Below are 8,485 nucleotides of genomic sequence, written 5' to 3'. Positions count from 1 at the left end.
ATATTTTTTTTAAAGGAAACAAAGCTGTAGTAGAAAATGGGCATGTGGTCAGGAGAAAAGCGCGGGGAGAGCAGTTAGGTGATGGTCCTCTGGCTTAGTGGCAGTATCACCAACTAGCCAGAAAGACGACCATCAGCTTTAGCAAAGCTCTTAAATGCTGTGTATCAACTGTAATATAAAGAGCTTGAAGATGAGCTCTTAGTTTTCCTTCCAGAAATTAAACGATAAAAATACATTTTAAAGAGGGAGCAGCCTAACTAAAAGTAAATAATTTAACATTTTAACTTAGTAGCTTTAAAAAGTCAGTTGGGAATTTTATTGCTTTGGGCCCAAGGCCACTGTAAGACTGACTGGGCAGAAAGTTGAAAGACTATCAAGGTTTTGGGTAGGGTGGTGCCATTAGAAAAAGTAAATGCTGTGTTTAGAACAGATTTAAAGACAGAGTTTGAAAGAACTAAAAAACTATAATTAAAGAATATAAGGCTTTAGTAGCTATAGTTAATTATGGCAAGCACAGTTCCTGGTTGGGCTATTCAATAAATATATGTCGAGTAGATGAAGTGAACAAACACATAAGTGAGACCTGACAGAAACTAAAAAGGGAAAGGATTTTAGAGACTTTAGGAAAACAAAATACACAATGGGACCACCACCAAAGGACCAAAAAGTTAATTCAGGATTTTAGCAGTAAAAAAAAAAAATGCAAATAAAATCATCACCAATGTTTTGAATTGCTGATTCTGCTAGAAGTTGGGAAGGCATGAATTATCCATAAGTAATGATTGGGGAAAGGTGGGGATGAATGAGGTAATGGGGAGAAACCTCAGACTTTATTGTAGGCAGTTTGACTTGCTAAGTAAAGTCTGCAAATGATTTTTAAAGCACATATGGGGCATAAATTAAAAAGAAAAAGTAATTGTAGTAAAATTAGAGTGGATGTAGAAGCTTAGTGGGAGTATACCTTTCTATTTAATAGATGGGATGCTGCCTGATTTATGAATCATTCAATAAAGCCAATTAGATCTTTAATTAAAAAAAACTCAGTGGATAAAAAAGAATGTTTTAAATAACAAAACATATAAAGCAGATGTTAACTAGATATTTAAAGCAAATATAAACCTACCCTAGAAATGATCAAGTTTAATGATGCAGCTTTTGATATATTTATGTAAGTGTTTTATGGAAGCTTACTTTTATTGCCAAAATTTAATATTTAGTGCTCAACTGAGCTTGTCATGTTTATGTTACAGTCGTGTTTCCACAGTACCAGTTAGAGCAAAACCAACTTCAGTAGTAAGTTTGAAATGCAGAAAGAGTTGCTGATAAGATGTTAAAGGAAGTCACACCAGCCAACTGATGGAAGTCATTTTATACACAATGTGTTATCAAAGGCAAGTTATATTTCGAGTTTTAACCCAGTGGCTCTTTTGCAGAGAGAAAAAGTATTTCCATCTTGTGCACCAATTTGTTCTAAATTAAAAAAATATTTGGTCATCAAAAAGGCAGAAGAAAATAAAACCCAAATTTTTAATAAACCCCGTATTTATGATCAACCAATGAACCTTCATGAAAAGCTTTATTTAATTTTTATCCAAAGAGAAGCAAAGGGAGCTTAGACACTGGTGTGAGTTTGAGAAAGGAATTGCCCCTATACCTGGTGCTGGGCTTGGGTAGAGAGGGACCAGATAGCATTAGGGGCTCTGAAAGCCAAGGGCACTGGGTGTGTTTCTGAGTTCAAATAGACCCCAGGGGAGAGGAGGCATTAGACTCCCGCAGCCCACAGAGCCCCTAAAGTCCCAGCACAGTCCCAGCAGTGTGCTGGGAGTATGGAGGAAGTATCAAGCCTCACTGCCACCCCCCGCCCCCCAGAGTTGTGCAGGAGCAGCACAGGGACCTCCGGATCCCCAAAGAGAGCATGGAAGAAGCAAGGAGAGGTGCCAAAGCGGAAGGGCCTTTCAGACAGGAATGTGCTTGTACTGCACCAGCACTGAGGAGGAGGCAGGACAATGAGCATCTCAAGGACCCTGCACAGGCAGAGGCCACCGAGACGCGGGGAGCATCCCCCAGCCCAGGCCTTGGCAACTTTGTAGGGGAAAGGATTACATTAAATATATCTGGCTGAAGCTTACTGTTCTTAAAGTGTCCCCTTAATAAGAATGATGTAGTAGGATATGAAACATGAATGGTACATAGGAATCGAGATGAGGCTGAGATTCCTGTCTAGTTTATACACACCGATCCTTCCATAAAAACAAATAAAAAAATGTGTGGTTATAATATAAAATCATCTCATGAAAAACATCAAAGAGCTGAGGGAGGAGGAGAGGAGTCCTAAAGTTAAAATGCCACAACGGTGCTGCTTTTACAGGGAAGCTTATTTTTTTTAAACATTGAAAAGTTGTGGTCAAATCAGTTAATTTTATGCAGCAGTGTACACTTTCACATACAATTACTGGCCTATGCTTTAAAACACAATGCTTTGTAACAGACCCAATCTGTCCACTTCTCTGATGGGTCTGAATACGGTATTCCTGTCTTAAAAAACAAATTCCAAGAGCTGACAAGACAGCAAGAAACTGCCAGGACAAATGCTGCAGAAAAGCAGGAACCTGAGAGGTAAGCAAGCAGGGAGGCACTTGTATCCTGGTAGGGGGCGGATCCGAGCTGATTGACAGCCTCACGGGGAGGTGGAACTAATCAGAGCCCAGAACCCACCAAGTGGGGCGAATAAAAAGGCCTTCCTTACACGGAGGGTTCTAAGAGTCACTCCCTACAAATAAGAGTGAACCAGAATAAACCCACGGCCCACTCTGAAAGGCTGCAAGGGCAGGTGCCTTGGCAATGAAAGTATACGTGGGGAGGTGGGGTCCCCCAGATGTTGTATACAAGGGCTGTCCCTTGTGTGCAACACTGCACGTCAAATTTACGTCACCTGGGTGGTCTAAAAAACTTGCAGTGGGTTAAAGTGGTCCCAGACTAGTAATGCCACCAGGCACCTGGCAGAAACAAAAGCAAATGGGGGAAGGGGCGCAGGAGGCCATTCATCCTAAGCCTCGAAGAATCCCTGAGTAATTTTTCAGTGGTAATGACAAATACCCAGGCAATAATAAGCAAGCCCACAAGAACAGACAGATAACAGGGGTGGGGAAGAGGTCGGGGGGAGGGGGATCAAAGAAAAATCTAGATCCTAAAGCAAATTCATTCTCTAATGAATTCTGTAGCCATTTATGTACCTAATATTTATTGAGCACCTACTCTGTGCCAGGCTCTAGGCCAGGCTGCTGGGCGTATATGCCATTTCAGCTGTCATATGAACAAATCACCCAGGGATGAAAGGTTAGTTGAACTGCCATTATGTTTATGTTTATGTATTTACTGTTCCTTTCTGTGTTTTCCTAAGACTTCCAAACACAAGAACCCGTGAGTGTCCATTATTTAGTGATAGATTTTGAAACGCACAGTAATCTCCAAGGACTGAGATTGACACTGTTGATTCCTTTCCCAGACTTTCAGTCCCTAAAGGTTCCATGTTCGAGTTAAGCCTAATTATCCCCTAAGCAAACCACAGAGCCACGTGCAGAAGCAAAAAAAGTGATGAAAGACAAGGAAAACTACCTCAGGGACATTGAACTCAGAGTTAAGTACATCTATCTTTACCTGTAAAAGTCCAAACAGATGATCTTAAGAGAAAAGCATGAATTGGACATTAATTTTAAGGTAGAACTGGAAACAGCTGAAGGCACAGGAAGGGTGGAAAGAATTTAGTCCATAATTTACTTATACATAGATTGCCTTTCTTGGCCAAGGTGGTTGGCAAACTCTTGCTAATATTTGGGTTACTCTGGTGCATTTTTACACTAATTATCAACCTTTGTCTCCTGTCTAGCTTTTCACAATAAGGATTTAAATAGCCTCTACACTTCAACATTTCCTTACTCTTATTATATACTAGAGGCCCAGTGCATGAAATTCGTGCACGGGTAAGGGTCCCTAGCACCTGTCCACTGCTGGCCAGGGCCTCCCTTCCTGCGGTTGGGCAGCTGGCCCTGCCCCCAATTGGGGGAACGGCTGATCGGGGGTGGAGCCAGCTGGGAGGAGGGGCCGAGGGCGGTTGGTGGCCTCACCCTCTGGTCAAACATATACTAGAGGCCCAGTGCATGAAATTCGTGCACGGGTAAGGGTCCCTAGCAGCTGTCCACTGCTGGTCAGGGCCTCCCTTCCTGCGGTGGCCAGCTGGCCCTGCCCCCGATTGGGGGAAGGGCTGATCAGGGGTGGAGCCAGCTGGGAGGAGGGGCTGAGGGCGGTTGGTGGCCTCGCCCTCTGGTCAAACCTCCGGTCAAACTCCTGGTCAAGGGGACAATTTGCATATTAGGCTTTTATTATATAGGATTATATAAATATTCTGGTGGCTGTCATTTACTGAGCCTTCAGAATGGTATGACCTGTGCTTTCTTCTCCTTGTTTGCCAGACCACAGCAGTGTAATAATAACAATAATAATAACAATAGCTACTTACTCTGGGCCTGGAACTGTACAAGACACTTTTTAGGAGTTATTTACTCCTGAGAACAATTGTAAGGGGTAAGTCATTGTTACTCCCATTCTGTGCTCCAACTTGGACAGATCTGAATTCAAATCCTGTCCTGCTTTTGTCATTTCTCCTCCCTAAAAGATAAGGCTCAGTTTCCTGGGTGAAGGCTGCTCTGGGGATGAAATGAAATACAGTGTGGCTGAGTACCTGGCCTCTAGGAAGCTGCAATGGTTACTCATCATGAAATTCATGTCTTGCCTTAGGCAGCATCTTCACCTAGCTAAACCAGTGGTCGGCAAACTGCAGCTCGCGAGCCACATGCGGCTCTTTGGCCCCTTGAGTGTGGCTCTTCCTAAGCCTTAGGAGTACCCTAATTAAGTTAACAACAATGTACCTACCTATATAGTTTAAGTTTTAAAAATTTGGCTCTCAAAAGAAATTTCAATCATTGTACTGTTGATATTTGGCTCTGTTGACTAATGAGTTTGCCGACCACTGAGCTAGACAATCTGTTGCATTTATGAAGACTGTTACACTGTCAATACCCCTTCACTTCCTTCCCAACCACTGGCTTGATTGATCCTTTGGAAAATATTTTAATACCTTATTGACCTTTTGAGTAACTGTCTGTCAGCCTTGGAAAATGCTAATCCAGGAAATGATGCAAGAAGAAAGGACCAGGACTTTGCCTTTCTTTCCAGTCCTCTGGAAGCAGTCTGCCTCCTTCCTTCTCCTAGGTTTATGTGTGTGTGAAAGGGGTGTGGGGGTAGCCAGTGTTGGAGGTAAGTCAAGGGGGGTAGGAAGGGATGTGACATGTAGGTGTCCTAGGTTTCCAAAAAAGGAATGTGCCACCTTCCCTTATAAAAGATCATGTCTCTTTTTCTTTTTCTCAAGCTTGTGAGAAAATCATCCTACTTTCTCTTATTTAAACCAAAACTACGTACTTACTCTTCTCACAGTGGTCTGGATTGAAAGGCTATATTCATCAACGTGACAGAAAATCCTGGGAAAGATGTATTCACCCCAGTGTACTGCCTAGCACACAGTAGGAACTCAACAAATATTTGAAGTTACTGCAGTGACTGTAGTGTGTCCTCTGCTGGTAATGCAGAAAATAATACAAAGCTTCCTCACTTTTAAGATAGCCTCCTATATCAGCAAGATTCACCTGTCAAATAATTAATTAGTTGAGAAGTCACACAGCTGGACAGATTTGTGTTTGGCCTGCAAGGTTTCAAAATACATTTTGAATGAACATTTAAAGCTTCAGAGATTTCATAGACATTTATAGCTGGCTTGCTCTGCCCAACAGTATCTATCTGGTCCTTCTGGGAACTTGTGCTGGTGCCTGGATTATAACTGTGTTCTCGAAATCAAAGTTCACAAGTCCTGTTAGCTATATCAAGTGTTAATTTGATTATAGAAAGACCTCCCCCAACACACACCACCGAAACAAAAGCTAGAAGGCTCAAAATGTGTAAATACACAACCCAAACCCTCCAGCCCTCAAATTCTCTCTGAAAACTTGACTCTGCAGTTCCCACTATCAGCTTGTAAAGCCCCGTTCTCAAACCCCCCACTTCACGGGTTCTTGCTAACCAGAGGCACGAAGAGGAAAGACCAGGGCCCCTTCACTCCTAATGCTTGAAAAAGCCCTCCCACCCCCAGCAGAACTGGGAAGGAATTCTTGATGCAAGCAGGGAGAAAGCTTTAAAACTCCACTGACATAAAAAGTCTACTAAATGCCACAGTAGCTTGTCATTTAGAAGGTACCATTTAGAATTTTATAGAAATTAATCAAATTAAATAGGCCTAAAACACAAGTGATTTTCACTTGACACTATTTTAAAATATATACAATACTGAGAGTCTCCCCACTTTAAAATAAAAATCATTCCTATAAAGGCAGATAGATCCTGACCATTCTCCCTTTTCACATGGATGCCACCTCCCTCCTGGACCCTCCTTTGCTGGCCCAGTGTGGTCCCTTGAAACCACAGGGCCCCCTTTACCTTACTGCTCAAGCCCACACTTCTAGCCCCTGCATGGCCCCTTCACTCTCCTTTCCCAATTCTTGATTTTCCATTGCTCCTCCAACCCATCACAAATACTCCTTAAAGATATTTCAGTAATAAGCATTATATAATACTAACTAGAGGCCTGGTGCACGAAATTTGTGCACTGAGGAAGGGGTCCCTCAGGCTGGTCTGTGCCCTCTCACAGTCTGGGAGCCCTTGGGGGATGCCCGACTGACGACTTAGGCTGGCTCCCCACGGGAGCCGGACATCCTTAGCACTGCCACAGAGGCAGAAGAGGCTCCCACCACCGCCACTGCGATCGCCGGCCGTGAGCAGCACTCCCCCTGTGGGAGCGTACAGACCACCAGGGGGCAGCTCCTGCATTGAGCATCTGCCCCCTGGTGGTCAGTGCACATCATAGTGACCGGTGGTTCTGCCATCAGGCAAAAACCAGCTCTCCGACATCCCCCGAGGGGTCCTGGATTGCAAGAGGGCACAGGCCAGGCCAAGAGACCCCCTGGATTGCGAGAGGGCACAGGCCAGGCCAAGAGACCCCACCAATGCACGATCGCAGCTGGGGAGGGATATGGGAGCTTGGCCAGCCAGGACGAACTGTGGGAGGGCTCCAGGGTGTATCCGGCCCATCTCACTCAGTCCTGATCGGCTGGATCTCAGCAGCAAGCTAACCTACTGGTCAGACTGTCTACCCCCTGGTGGTCAGTGCATGTCATAGCAAGCGGTTGAGCGGCCTTAGCATATCATTTGCATATTACACTTTGGTTGAACGGCCAACCGGATGACTGGACACTTAGCATATTAGGCTTTTGTTGTATAGGATAGTAATGATACGATTATACATTACTGATATATTACATTAATGATACATTACTACTACTTACAGTAATGAATATTTATTGAGCACCTACTATGTGCCAAGCACAAGTTTAACTATTTAAGAGAAGTCAGTCCATTGAGCTACCCCCACCATCACCTGAGGCTTGCAGTGTGGTAGTTAAAGATGAGTGCCCAGCAGTCAGACTGCTGGCTGGGATCTTAAGAAGGCTTGCCGACCACCTCGGGTGTGGTCCAAACGCTGTCTACAGGGCTCCTTGAGTCTATGATTACTGCTGCCATATTTAAGGATGTGAAATTTACAGAAGTCCCTATCGCTAAGTGGAAAAGGAACCTTTGTCTTTGGCAAGCCCTCTGTTTCCCATAAAAGCGATGTCCTGGATTAATTCTGGATAAAACGGAGCATCCTCAAGACAATCCCCTCATCTTACTCCAAGGCGAGGAATCTCCCATGACTGAACTTGAGGTGCCACCAGAGCCCACAGGGAGCTGACTTAAGCTAAGGGTTAAATCCTGCCAGTGTAGAGGAGCAATTTCCTCCAGCAAGTCTAGATAATTGCCGCTTCCTCTATGAAAGTCCGTCATTGGAGTCCAAGAAGGGTCAATGGACAAAGTTCCAATGACCGTCGCTGGCGTGCACCCAGAGGCCAGACCTGGCAGAAGCCGGGCCAGCTCGGCCCTCCACCCGCTCGGTATCCTACAGAAGAAAAGGCGGGTCTGGAGAAGCTCTTGGGAAGAATGGACACGTCCCAGCTGTGGTCCTTCCTCTTGATGGGGACCTACTCTGCAGGCTCCGGAGGTCTGGCCGGGGCGTGACCACTCCGGAGCGCGGAGGTTCCTAGAGGCGCCAGACCTGGCAGAAGCCGGGCCAGCTCGGCCCTCCACCCGCTCGGTATCCTACAGAAGAAAAGGCGGGTCTGGAGAAGCTCTTGGGAAGAATGGACACGTCCCAGCTGTGGTCCTTCCTCTTGATGGGGACCTACTCTGCAGGCTCCGGAGGTCTGGCCGGGGCGTGACCACTCCGGAGCGCGGAGGTTCCTAGAGGCGCGGGGCGGAGGGGCGCCGGCGGGCGGGGGCTGCCCCG

At 45.3% G+C, this 8,485-nt stretch overlaps 1 long non-coding RNA gene across 1 annotated transcript; it reads right to left on the bottom strand.

Moving 5' to 3' along the window:
* Nucleotides 1-7,444: 7,444 nt before the first annotated feature.
* On the bottom strand, nt 7,445-8,418 carry LOC106727757. Its single transcript, XR_001363998.1, has 2 exons — nt 8,255-8,418; nt 7,445-8,054 (listed from the first exon to the last, which is right to left on the bottom strand). It is a non-coding gene; the product is annotated as an uncharacterized LOC106727757 (long non-coding RNA).
* Between the last annotated feature and the right edge of the window lie 67 nt (nt 8,419-8,485).

The sequence above is a fragment of the Myotis brandtii genome, unplaced genomic scaffold, assembly GCF_000412655.1.
Source record: "Myotis brandtii unplaced genomic scaffold, ASM41265v1 scaffold475, whole genome shotgun sequence".
Lineage (NCBI taxonomy): Eukaryota > Metazoa > Chordata > Mammalia > Chiroptera > Vespertilionidae > Myotis > Myotis brandtii.
Note: the sequence above shows the minus strand (reverse complement) of the source record. Positions and strands in the feature narration are given on the sequence as shown.